We start from the raw sequence: 14348 nt of genomic DNA on the forward strand, positions 1-14348 counted from the left end.
ATATTAAAAGTACCACCTCTAACAGATCTCAAGCAGGCACCAAATTCAATGACAGACAGCGCTGACTCCCTAGTCTTGAGAACAGCAAGCAGTACTTTTCCATTATTTGTAAATTTTCCTATCTATGGTATAATATAATATATTATGTATTATATTATATAATAATATAAAAAATTATAATAGCCCCAAACTAAGACAAGGCTGAATACCAATTATTCCTTCAGAAGACTTGAGGTTGTATTGTCAGAAATAAATCTTTCTCTATTAGTAACAAAATACCTCACAGAACATCTTAAAAGGTTGTCTGAATTGTTTTCTCATCACTATGATAAAATCTCCTGATCTTAGCAACCTAAAAGAGTTGAATAAGGATCTGTCTTAGCTCACAGGTCCAGGGGGGTTTACAGTGACAGGAACCAAGTGTTCAACCATGTAAGTGTGTAGGAAACATTTTATAGTCAAGCCATGACAAGAAGGGACGACTTGTTTGTGCTGACAGAGTCTTCAGCCCATCATGGCTTTCACCTCCCACTTTTTTGTTTGTTTGTTTGTTTGTTTGTTTAATAAAAAAAATTGCATTTACTTAGAAGCATTCAGAATGTCAACAAAACAGCCGCAATGTTTTTTTGCAATTACAGAGTGGTATTCAGTTAATTCAGAACAACAATTATCTTCGTATAAGCTGCATCAGAGACAACTGAAGATGGAAAAAAAAAAAAAACCCAAAAATATAACCAAAAGAAAAGAAAAACAAAAACCAAACTACTGTCCCCATATATAACTAATTTGTGCTGTGCACCAACAAGAACCTGCTTTAAATTTCCATGCCAATTTACAACCCCCCAGACTGTACCAGGCAAGGTTAGTGGTTATTGAAAATACCACCAGGGCAGGGCTATCTAAAGACACATTCGGTAGTGTGTTAACTATACAAAAAAAGACACTGTACAGTTTAAAAACAAATCTTACACAACCTTACATTTCCATTTTTCTTTAAAAGGAGTGAGTTGTGTACAGGGGGGTTAAATGCTTTATAGACAAGAAAAAAAACTGTGCTAGAACCAACTTATTCATCATCATCTTCTTCTTCATCTTTGTCTTCCTCTCCTTCCTCCTCTTCCTCATCCTCTTCATCCTCCTCCTCATCTTCCTCTTCCTTCTTTTTCTTGCTCTTTTCAGCCTTGACTACCCCCTTTTCCTTGCATCAGGTTTTCCTTTAGCTCTGTAGGCAGCAATATCCTTCTCACACTTCTCCTTCAGTTTGGCAGCCTTCTTCTCATACGGCTGCTCATCAACCTCGGCAGTGTTGTTCCACATCTCTCCTAATTTCTTTGCAACATCACCGATGGATAAGCCAGGATGCTCACCTTTGATTTTTGGGCGGTACTCAGAACAGAACAGGAAGAAGGCCGAAGGAGGCCTCTTGAGTGCATTGGGGTCCTTGAACTTCTTTTTGGTCTCCCCTTTGGGAGGGGTGTAGGTTTTCATTTCTCTTTCATAACGAGCCTTGTCAGCCTTTGCCATATCTTCAAATTTCCCCTTTCCTTTAGCAAACATAGTCTTCCACCTCTCTGAGCACTTCTTGGAGAACTCTGAGAAGTTGACAGAAACATCTGGGTGCTTCTTCTTGTGCTCCTCCCGGGAGGTTTGCACAAAGAATGCATATGAGGACATTTTGCCTCTCGGCTTCTTAGGATCTCCTTTGCCCATGTTTAGTTGGTTTTCCTCCGCGAGGCACAGAGTCGCCCAGTGCCCGTCCGGCTCTCGCTTGCCCCCGTGCTTTCTCTATGGAGCTCAATGTACTGCAATGGCTGTGAGAGTGGGAACCAGACACAGGCTCCTCACTCTCTCCGCTCTGTAACCTCACCTCCTACCTTTGATCATAACATCAAAGGATCAAGAATGTATGACAGAAAGTTTCCACATCATGACTGACTGATGGGGAGCAGACAGGACAGTCACAGTAAGAGCCCAAGGCAAGATCTAGTCTCCAAGAACACCCCTCATGACCCACTTCCTCTAACCAGACCAGGCCCACTTTCCATACACAGCCATTTCCCAATAGTCTCTTCCCAAAAATCTCAACTCTATCAAGGGATTGATCTGTTCATTAGTGAGAGCCCTGATTGCCTAATCCCTCTGAAGTGTGGGGTGGAAGGGCCACACAGCCTTCCTAAGCCTCTTCTTTTTGTTTAGCAAACAAGATGCTTTCTATACTTTTTCCGGGGTTTCTTTTCTAAACTTTATTAGTTCATTGGGAATTTTGTACATTACGTTTTCATCATATTTACCCCTTTCCCCATCTCCTCCCAGATACCCGCCTCCCCACTTCCCTCACAGACACACACCATCAAAATGTCATTGTTGTGTCTGGAAAGGTGGCTCAGTAGGTAAAGTGCTGGGTTCACAGACGTGAGGACCTCGAGACTCAGATCTACAGAGTAATAGCAGTGCTAGAGGCAGAGACAACCTGACAGTTACTATCCAGTTGGTTTAGCTGAAGAGTGAATTCTAGGTTTAGTGAGAGGTCCTTTCTCAAAAAAAAAAAAAAAATTGGATGGAGAACACTTAAGGAAGATACCTAGTGTTGACCTCTGGTGTTCATATGCACAGCATGCCACACATTCTCAAACATAGGCAGACAGGAAGGTAGGTAGGTAGGTAGGTAGGTAGGTAGGTAGGTAGGTAGGTAGGTTAGGTAGAATTACTGATTGAGGCTGCCCTTGGTCACAAATGAGATGCTTTACATCCAAGTCAGATGACATCATCATTTCTTAGACACATTTCACCTAAATTTACTTATGATTGCCTATGCTTCCAATGTGCACACTTGACTCCCTGACTCCCCTTTTAGAGTCTTACTCCCTTAAGGGGGAGATTCAATCATTTATTTTTTTTTTATAGGTTCAACTCTTTATTGGACATGTTAACTAAAGCAGTTTAGTCAAAAAGACCAAAGCCCATGTCATCATCCATCTCCTCAGATTCTTTCTTCTGTGCTTCCACTTTCTTCTCCTCTGCTGAGGCAGGACAGCCAGCAGGCACGGTTCCAGCTGCAGGCCCACAAGCCCCTTCACTGCAGATGTGGCTTTCAATGTTAATATTGGCCAGGGCCTTTGCAAACAAGCCAGGCCAGAAAGGTTCAACATTGACACCAGCTGCTTTAATGAGAGCATTGATCTTATCCTCAGTGACTGTCACCTCGTTGAGTTGTTCAGGATGAGGGTAGAGTAGATGCAGCCAAGCTCAGAGACAGAGGCCATGATGTTGTGGACTGCCCACATGGTGCTAGAGGCAGGATGAGGTGAGGGCCTCACCCCCAACTCCACCATAGCTTCCTCGGAAGAACCGAGCACCTTGGCGGCAGCCGAAGAAAAGCTTTTTTTTTTTTTTTTCTTTTAATTAAAAGCAAGACTCAAAACCACTGGGTTTCTGTGGTTTTCAGGAGCTTCAACAAAATATCTTGCTACATTTCTGGTCAAGGGCCAAACAGAAGTATGTCTGAAACCCCTTTACAAGCCTTCACAGCTGGGCTCCTGGGGTTCTTTCTCTCGACCAGATCACTTGTCTTTTAAGCCCTGACTACTCAAAATGCAGTCCCCAGACCAGAAGCAGTGGCATCACTTGAGAGCTTGTAATAAATGTGGAAACAGGAGCTGACAAGGTGGCTTGGGAGGAAAAGTATTTGATGACCGGAATTTGATTCCCAGAATCAGTATGCTGGAGGGAGAGAAATAACTCCCTCAAGCTGTCCTTTGACCTCCACATATGTATCATTACACTTGCATACAGACACACATAAACACAAACATACAATAAATAAATAAATAAATAAATAAATAATAACAAAAATAAAAAAAGTGGCATACTCTCAGAACTCAGAGGCTAAAACAGAAGGATCAAGAGTTTGAGAGAAAAAAAAGAAAGAGACAGACAGACAGGGAGAAAGAATATCTCCGTTCTACCCCTGAGACACACCTGGTAATAATTTGCACTTTTCTAAACTTTCCAAGTCATCCCTGTGTTTACTAGCACATGAGAAGTCTTGAATGTACTGTAATCTGTCCAACCATCCAGGGATCCTGGAGGGAAAGGAAGGGTCGCAGGCATTCACAGTTCTGTATCTCTGCAGAGGAAGAAATGATGGAGCTGAGCCAAACCATTCTTTCCCAGAGCAGGCATGGGTTCAGGTGCAGGGTGAGGGCAGGCCTCCCTCAGACACACAGGGAGTTTGCACCCTCGAAAGACTTTATAAATGCAATCAAATCTACACACAGCCATTACCTACCAATTTAAAATGTTAATGTAACTGTGGGATGGCCATCCAAAAGACAAGGATGCAAGTCCAAGCTTACAGAGTGTCTGAGGCACATGCCCACTTTGAAAAGAAGGCTGTAAGTGCTAGAAACGGGGTCTTCCCCAGTGTGACACAGAAGTGGCTCCAAAGAGATGGGGCAGAGTGGCTAAGTCCTCAGAAGAGACGCTACCATGTTTAAAGCGCTTTGCAGAGGAAAGATCTAAGCTGCTGACTTCTTGTATGGAGCATGGAGTCACAAACACCTGATGACAAGTGTCACTGCCTCTTCTCCTGGCCCTTGGAAGAGACTAGCGGAGGTCAGGCAGGTGGTGGGTGCTGGCCAGTAAGTGGGCAGAGCCTGCAGAAGGGCTACTGGGCTGTTGCTGGGACAGGAGTCAGGAAGGCCTCCAGAGGAAGTGGTTTTTCTTCGGCTTGCTAAGAGCAACAAAGACTCTGGGAAAACAGGATGCCGTGGGAAGGTGGGTGACCCAGAACTTGTAATGTGTGCTTCTTTAGCTCGGAAAATGTCTGCTCACAGTATCATCTTTTAGACTGGAGCCCCAACCCGTAAACAAGTCTTACAAGTATTCCTTTCGATCAAAATACAGCCTAATCCCCTTGAAGGTCATGTTGCCATGGCTTCTGAACTCCTTACCCGTCCTAGACTGCAACTCTCAGAGGTCAAATTTCCCGAATGACAAACACATCTATCTACCATGGAGAACAGAGGAAAATCACAGAGACAGAAAATCACAGTTGGTCAGTTGCACATGTGAGTTGTTTTTGTGAGCGCCTGGCTTGCTTCAGGTCACAAAATGATTATCACTGAAGTGCCCTCCACTGGCCGAGCAGGCAGCCTCTGAATTCCTCCTTTGTCCTAGAGTCACAGGCAAAAATAGGCTTTGAAAGGGGAGAGTTCCTGCAGGTTGTCCTCTTGGTTCCTTAGTTCAGAGATGCTCAGAATAGAATCCATGGGAGAAGAAAAACCAGCCTACAATATTGCCTCCTTTATCCAGGCTTTAATTTTATATGGGAAATTCCCCTTAATCTTACAGCAAAGGCCTTCAAGTTTTTTTGTTTTGTTTTGTTTTGTTTTTGTTTTTGTTTTTTTTTAATCTCTTAAATGACCGCCAGAAGAGAACCACAGAGCCAGAAATTCTGCATTCAGGACTTAACCTTGTGCTGTGTATTTTATCTTTCCTCCCCCCACCCTGGTTCTCCAGCTCTGTCTAGGCAATTTTGCTTTGTGATCTGTTTAGTAAAAAAGATGGAAGTGATCCAGTTCTACAGATAAAGCTGAGAGCATGTTCCCTTCCTCACGTGCCCACACCTCACAGGCACAAAGGGAAAAGGAAAGGGACTCTGCCATTTCTCCACAATCTTAGGCACATAGGGAAAAGCAGGGAATCCTAGGACACAGGGGTTCCCCTCATTCCAGCTTGACAGCTACAGCCCAGGACACTTTTCATGACAGTCAGAACAGCTGGAGCTGGGTGCGGGATTGTCTTAAGAAGGCTTTTGAACATTGCAGAGAATCCCAAGGACAGCAGTGTCTCATAACCCCCAGCCATATTGGACAGGGAAGACCGATGGCTTCCATAAGAGGAGTATGCTTTGGGAGCTGGGGGGCACTTTTAATGGGCTAGATTGAAACAGAACTCAGATAGAGAACCAGTCAAGTGCTACACGAGCTCATTTTTCCCTAGCTTTATGGAAGTTGAATCACCAAAATGGTGTCTGTTTAAAGCATCTATGAAGTTATAACACATGCATATTCTGGGATACAACAATCAAGTTAGCTAACACTTCTTTCATCTCAACTTGTTATCATAGCATCCATAAGTCCCCAGAAGGAATAAAGTCAGTACCTCAGAGAAATAGCCACACTCTCCTGTCCTTTGTAGAATTATTCACTACAGCAGAAATATAGAATTGATTGAGGCATCAGTGACACATGTACAAAAAAAATGGGAGATACATAGGTGCATGCACACATGTGCAGTGAATATTATTCAGCCATGAAAGGGAAGGAAATTTTGCCTTCTGGGGGAATGGGGATAAACCTGGAGGGCGTTGTGCTAAGCAAAAGAATTCAGAAAGAGAAAGACAAAGATTGCAGGATCACACTTGTAAATGGAATCTTTTAAAGGTCAAATTCAAAGAGTAAGCTGGTGGTTGCCAGAAGCTGGGAGTGGGGGTGGGGTGCAGAGATATGGGTCAAAGGTTGTTCCTTTTAATGAATGAACTAGGTACAGAGAAGGCTCTGAGAAATCAAAGGTTAAGTTGCCTGTTGTCTACCACTCTAGAGGGGGGTGGACATGAGAGAATGGAGTTGACAAATGAGGCGGACTAAAGCCCCATGCAACAGCAGACTTTATTCAGAGCATCAGACAATTTATATCCTCAGAGTTAAGAAGAATCACACGAATGAAGTGTGCAATCACAAGAACGAGCTGCACATGGCAAAAACTTGTTTCTCCATAGAGGCATATAAACAAATAACTATACCCAGATGTAACAAATAATCTAAAGTAAATGAACTCCTATCTGCTACACCTGGGAGGGGCACAAGACCATGTTCCATGTTTTTAAGAAACTGAGGTTACAAGACTCTTGTCTTGTTTCCTTGGCGTTTTCCTCACAGGACTCCATTCTTGAACTGTGTTCTGACAGCCTGTGAACAAGCAGCCCTTTCCAATCATTCGCATATAGAATCTCTAAAAAGCAATCATATCCTTATGTTTACAGTAAAGCTTTGCTTTTAAATTCTAATTTCTGCTCTTTGACATTTGTCAAGTTTCTAGTTTGAGTACTACAGTCTTCGGCAGTTAAGGTGAGGTGTCATGTCTAAGAGAGAAAGCTGAACTGTAAAGACCTGTCTAGGAAGGGGGTGGGGGTGGGGGGAAGTTGTCCATACAGGACCTGATGGAAGAGACACCCAGCTCCTGGGATGAGGGTACCTGGCTTCCACTGCTGCCTTCCCATTAGCTGCAAAGAAGCTTTACTGTAAGTCCTTCATCACAAAGAACCTCTTCTCCTTAAGGGTCACATGGCAATGATTCTGTAAGCACAGGCTGAGGTGCAAAATGCTGAGATGATTTCCAAGTTTTTCTGGTATAAAAGATATCTTACCAAGAGATTTCCCAAACAACTCTATGTAAAAGGTATACTGTTCCTTTGGCTTTAGAAGCTATCCAATGGCAGGACATTTCTAATCCATTCATATTTACAAGTTAGAAGATCATAAAAGAAGCTGTTAAATGCATTGAAGGTATGGCATTTATACCATCTGAATGCCTAGTGCACCCTCAAACCACCAAGTCTTTCCAGGGATTGAAAAGTCTGAGGAGCACTAGCTCATTCAAGTTCAAACTGGTCAAGAAACATGACAATGCCAGACCTAATGTGGACATTGTTCTCTCCAGGAAAATCCACATTACCCAATTTAAAGTACTGCCTGACTCCAAAGTTTCCTCCTGGTTGAAAACAATTCTAGTGGTATTTTGACCTGTACAGACCAGAAAATAGCCTTAAAACCTTCAGACTCTTTGGAATCCCCAAACCATTAGCTCAGCAGATTCGATGTTAGAGATATTTCTCTGTCATCTCCCTCTTCCTCTAGAGTCATGAGACCCTGCTTAGACCGTGTTTTAGAGGATGTCTCAGACACTAGGGATGTGAGAGGCTCTCAAGACCCAATGGGGATGACATTAGAAGAAATGTCCTACAGAGAGGAGATGGAACCTGAAGAGACCACCTCCAGTAGATAGATATGGCCCCCAGTTGAGGAATGGGGCCACCCACCCATCTCAAATTTTTTGACCCAGAATTTGTCCTGTCCAAAGGAAATTTGGGGACAAAAAATGGAAAGGAAAGGCTATCCAGAGACCTCCCCAACTTGAGATCCATCCCATCTGCAAACATCAACCCCCAACACTATTGCTAATGCCAAGATGTGCTTGCAGACAGGAGCCTGGCATGGTTGTCTTCTGAGAGACTCTACCAGCACTTGACTAAGGCAATACAGATACTTACAGCCAACCATTGGACTGAGCCCAGGGTCTGCTCTGGAAGAGTTAGGGGAAGGGCTGAAAGAGCTGAAGGGGATTACAACCCTGTAAGAAGAACAACAGTATTAACTAACCAGGCCCTTCAGAGCTCCTAGGGATTAAGCCACCAACCGAAGAGTATATATGGGCTGGCCCATGGCCTCTGCTACATATATAACAGAGGACTGCCTTGTCTGGCTTCAGTGGGAGGGGATGTATTTGGTCCTGTGGGAGGCTTGATGCCCCAGAGAAGGGGGGTGCTAGAGGGATGAAGTGGGAGTGGGTGGGTGGGTAAGGGAGCACGCTCTTAGAGGAAAGGGGAGAGAGATGGGGTGGGGGACTCATGGAGGGGGGACCAGAAAGGGAGACAACATTTGAAATGTAAATAAATAATAAAAAATTAAAAGGAGAAAATGAGAGGCTGGAGAGACGACTCAAGGATTAAAAGCACTGGCTACTCTTGCAGAGTACCTGGTGTGTTTCCCAGCATCCATACGGCATAACAACCATGTATAACTCCAGTTCTAGGGGATCAACACCCTCTTCTGGCCTCCTTGGACATCAAGCACACATATGGTATACATACATACATACATACATACATACATATAAAATAAATCTTTTTCTTAAAGAGGCAAGCTACTGATATACCTAACTTGGGTGAATCTCAAAGACATAAGATCCAACGAAAGAAAGTAAACATAAAAGAATAGACCCTACATGATTTCATCTACATGGAAACTGGAAATAAAGCAATTGGGAAGGAGGTCAGAAGGAAAGAATTCCATGAAGAGTCTCAGCCCATGCTGAGAGACAGGATCATGCTGGGACTCTTCTGCGAGATTTACACAACAGCCATGTAAGCGTACACCTAAGTAAAAACTGTCACATCTAGAGTTAAAGGCTAGGTACCTCAATGCAAAAATAGTCATACATTAGTTGAGTCAGAGAAATGATTCAAAGGAACAAGTGAATTCCAAGAGAGAGGTAGACAGGCTGAGACAGGTCTGGTGACCTTAGCATTTTAAGGATGGCAAGCTAGGTGACAGCAAAGGAGACTGAGCAACGAATGCAGTGGGTGAGGAAGTGACGGAAAGAGGAAGGTGTGTGGAGCCACATGACTGACTGAGCTGTGGCAAGGAAGGGTGGAGAGGATGACGGAGGGGAAACACATGCTCATATGTAGAAATGACATACGTGAAAATGTGTGTGTGTGTGTGTGTGTGTGTGTGTGTGTACACGCACGCTAGTTTATATAGAAATTTGGTGAAAGTGTTAGTTCATTTTTCCATTGCTATGACAGAATACCCAGTGTCAGGTTTTTAAGCGAGCCCATGAGAGCAGCTCAACTGACAATTAGCACAGCACAGGGCCTCAAGTGACCTGAGAAAGGGCGGGTTTGCTTCAAGCAGCCATCCACCATGGCAAGGCAGAGGAGGCAGCAGGAACCTGAAGCAGGAGGTCACATCGAATCTAGTTGGGCAACATAGAGAGATGAGTGGACCCCAGCACTCAGTTTTCTCAGTTATGCAGTCCAGAACCCGCTGCCCAAGGAATGGTCCTGCCCACAGCAAAGACAGTTCTTCCCACAGCGGTTAATCCAACCAAGTGAAACTAGATTCTGTCAATCTGACAATACTCCCCACAAAAGTAAGCACCTCCAGGTGACTATTCTCTCCTACCTTGTATGTGTACTTGTCTGTATACCTCTTTTCCTCCATATTTGATTATAAATGCCCTAAGCACAGAAAATTGGTCTTCTCAGATTGATCTTTCTCGAATTGTCTACACCTGCTTTCCCAGAAACCCCACACACTTGGTGCTCACAAGGACAGAATACAGCATGTGTGTCCTGGCGCTCACGACTCGATCAGCTCCCTCTGTGAGGAAGGACTTTGATACGAAGTCCTCTTGTCCCAAAATGCATCGCCTGGAGTCTGAGGTGCTCTATGTCTGTGAGTGAGGTAAAAATAAATTGCTTAAAATTCAAGAAGATATTTCAGGGAAACAGAGACTAGATGAACACAGCCCCAGTGGCAATAAGGCAGACAGCAAAGGATCCAGACAGAGTTCTGAAGGAGGAAGACAGGGTTGCCTTGCCCTCGGGTCTCATTAGATGAAATAACACAGGAAGGTGACATTTTTAAAGATGTTTAGAAGTTGCCTGCGAGATCGTGAAATTGCCAGTGGCAGTATTAGGTTTTCAAAACTACGCAGAGCAAGCCCGGGAGAGCAGCTCAATTGGCAATTAGGACAGCACAGGGTCACAAGCAGCTTCCTGCTCCTCCAGCAATGAGTCACAAGCTGCTAATTAAGAAATCAGTGACCTGTCAAAGGCTTGATATAACCTAATGGTCTATAGGCCTTGGTGGTGATGACTAAGAATATTGCCGGGTTCAGGATTTGATCTTTAACTTGATTTCCTGGGGTGATGAGAGGATGGACAGAAAGGTGGTCTCTTTGTTCATTGGTGAGTCCTAGATGTGGGGGTACACATAACACCGTAAAGCAAGGAGGAGGGTTAAGAATTCTAGCCCCTCTGCATTCTGCTTCTGCCTACACCATGTCAACAACCACACATAAGTTATCAGGCTTTACATAGAGATGGGTTTCTTAGACACTCTAGAATCCACACTGGTCAGACCCCAAGTCAACCCTCACACCCTCCCTGTGTAATGATCATGTCAAAAGCTCATAAAGGAGACTACAGATGTGGCTCAATTGATAAAATACCTACCACAAATAACTGAGAGCCTGAGTCCAGGTCCCCAATGCTCATGTAAAACGCTAGGTGTGGTGGTTCAAATCTGAACCCTACTCTGGGAAGTGAAAACAGGAGGGTCCCCAGAACTACTAGCCAATCAATGTGCTCTGGGTTTGGTGACTCTGGTAGTTTGAATGAGAATTGCTAAGGCTTATATGCTTGAATGCTTGGACCCCAGGGGTAAGGATTAAGAGAGGTGGCCTTGTTGGAGAAAGTGGGTCACTGGTGAAGGGAAGGCTTTGGGGTTTCCTACTCTACTTCTACTTAACTCTGTCTACTGTTTGTGGATCAGATGTAAGCTCTCAGCTACAGCTACAGCACCTTCCCTGCCTTCCTGCTGCTATGTTCCCCACCATGATGGTCTTGAACTCACCCTCTGAAACTATAAGCCCCTATTGCCTTGGTCATGATATCTTATCACAGCAATAGAAGACATCTCCCTAACATTAACCTCTGTCCTCCACATGCATGTTCGTGTACATGCACACATACTCAGTACATGAGCACACAGACATACACACACACAGTACAAACTATTTACAAAATTTTAAAAATAAAAAAACAAATTTCACAAAAGGAAGTATAACAAAATCAATTTACAAACATGAATTGGGGCTAAGCAGACCTGGCTTTTCTTTCCCAGCTCCCTCAAGCTTCCTAACTGCTCTGAGATTCACTTGGACCCTTTTAAATAATGGTCCATTACTCACATGGTAGTCAAGAACAGCAAGAAACCAGAGCATGCAGAAGGCTTCATGCATGTACTGCGTAGGCCTGAAGAAGCGCTGACACACATCTGCTAAGATTGCCGCTGGTTTCTTATCTTCTGAGATGTCTGTGATAGGTGATCTTGATTGGCTCTAGGGTCACCTGACAGGTGGGGTCTGCCAGTGACTTTCCAGGAAGAAGTAACTGAGGGAGGAAGCTCCTCCCCCAGAGTGGGTGGGACCTTCACAAAGGCAAAACACTGAATGACTAGGCCACCTGCCCTGCTGCTGATGAATTTGGCTCTCCTGGTGTGCTGCCACCACCCTTCACCGCCATCCCAAAGATCATGTTCAGCCTCCAAATATGGGATGGAGACCAGAAGCTTGGGGCCAGACTGAGAATGCTGAAGCATTCAGCTTCATATCTGAAAGCCTCCCCTGCATGCAGCCAGCCACTAACAAACTACCTAACCCCTGTGGGTAAGTCAAGCTAACAAACACCCTTTATGATACATATTCATTGTATCTGTCTATACCTCTAGAGCAGAAGTTCTCAACCTGGGGGTCACAACCCTTTTAGGATCCAATGACCTTTTCACAAGAGTTGCACAGCAGATATTCTACATATTTTATACTTGCATTGCAACACATAACGGTTATGAGGCAGCAAGTAAATAGATAATTTTATGGCTGGGGTCACCACAACACATGGAACTGTATTATAGGGTTGCAGCATTAATGAGGACCACTATTCTGGAGAATCCTAATACATTGTCTAATAACTGAGCCATATTCCTTTGCATAGCTTGAACCATTCGCAGTCATTGCTCCGTCCATGGAGAGAAAGTATAAATGAGTTGGTTGTATCTCCATGTTTAAAACTCTTTGGAGGAAGCTAATTATGAGCTGCCAGGGGTGCATTAAGGTCCCACAGAGGAGACATTCTCCAAATATCACACCTCATTGCTGGATTAAGACTCTAAAGCTAGCCAAGACCTCCAAGACGAGGTCCTCCACTGGTCTTGATTTCTCTACTGCTAGTGGAGAAGGTTCCTTTGGACTAGTGCTGGGATGTTGCCATAAAAAATAGGGCTGCTGGCACAGGGAAGTCAGTCTCTTGTAGTCGCATGGAGTCTCAGTTTCCATGAAATTCAATAAGAAAGGATGGAGTAGCCACCATCAGTCATTAAGAAAATGTTGGTTTTCCCCATGCCCGAAGAGCAGCCACCCTGCCTTGCTTATTGGCAATACTGTGGTGGTTACTCTCAGTTATCAATTAAAGGAGATCTAGAATCACCTAGATTTTAGACCTCTGGGCTTGCCTGTGGTGGGATTATCTTGATGAGGTGAACTGAAGTAGGACGGTTACCCACCATGGATAGCACTATTCTGTGGGTGCATAAGAAGGAGAAATTGAGCTAAGCACAGACAGACATTCATGAGTCTCTGCTTCTTGGATGTATCTACAGTATAACCAGCTACTTTGAGCATCTGCCTCTGTGACTTCGTCATGTTGAACCAGCCCCTGCCACTGTGAGCCAACATAGAGCCTTTCTCACTTAAGTTGCTTCTGTCAGAGTGTTTTTATCATAACAGGAAAATAAAGTAAGATGAACACTCTATCAAGGACAACATGAAGTCACTGTCATGCCCATGTGAAAGACAAACACCTATCAGTATATATGAAGTCCTTCCATAAATACAACCATACCTATTGACGCTGACCTGAGCTCCAATGTCATTGGCCAGGGCATTGTGGACCACACAAATAGTGTCTGATAGCAGTGCCCACTGCCAGACCAAAGCAGAATACTAAAAAGAATAAGAAAAAGGTCACTGTGTGCACAAGAGAAGTCTCAAAGTGTTAAAAAAAAAAAAAAAAAAGATTCATATTCTTACTTAGGTATCTTCTTGGATCTTAACATCTTCTTTTACATAAAAAAATCTTTTAAAGTAAACAAACACTAGAGAGACAGTTCAGTTGGTGAAGTGCCTTCCTTGTGGGAGGAAAAAAACTGTGTTCCATTCAGAGGGGTGGGGGAGAGAGAGAGAGGAAGAGGAGGGAGGGGTGGGTCCCTGGGGCTCCCCAGCCATCCTAGTCTACTTGGAGAGAGCCAAGCCAATGACAGACTTTATCTCAAGATATGGATGGTACCTGAGGAACAACACCTGAAGCTGTTCTCTGGCCTCCACATGTACACACACATGCACACACACCAAATAAATACATAACAACTGAGCACAGTGGATCACATCTGCAATTCCTGCCCTCAGGAGCCCAAAGCAGGAGAACCGCAGTAAGTCTGACGGCAGCTGTAGAGGAAGGCCCTGTCTGAGAAACACAAATGGGGATGTCCTGTTCAAACATCAGCCTCTTCCTTATCCTAGTTCGGAAACTCCTTCATTTCTATTAAAACATGTGAAGTCATTTCTGACCATCAGTGTGCTATCCAGGGCTAGTCAGAATCATGGTTGGGGGGTGGGATGGGGGGGACTCTCACCAGTGATATGTATAGTAGACTTATCAGACA

General features: G+C 44.1%; 2 pseudogenes; both read right to left on the bottom strand.

Moving 5' to 3' along the window:
* Window positions 1–1185: 1185 nt before the first annotated feature.
* Window positions 1186–1801, bottom strand: LOC117705939 (high mobility group protein B1 pseudogene; annotated as a pseudogene).
* A 1139-nt stretch (window positions 1802–2940) lies between these two features.
* LOC117705940 (large ribosomal subunit protein P1 pseudogene) lies at window positions 2941–3263 on the bottom strand (annotated as a pseudogene).
* Between the last annotated feature and the right edge of the window lie 11085 nt (window positions 3264–14348).

Source organism: Arvicanthis niloticus, chromosome 3 (genome assembly GCF_011762505.2).
Source record: "Arvicanthis niloticus isolate mArvNil1 chromosome 3, mArvNil1.pat.X, whole genome shotgun sequence".
NCBI classification, from domain to species: domain Eukaryota; kingdom Metazoa; phylum Chordata; class Mammalia; order Rodentia; family Muridae; genus Arvicanthis; species Arvicanthis niloticus.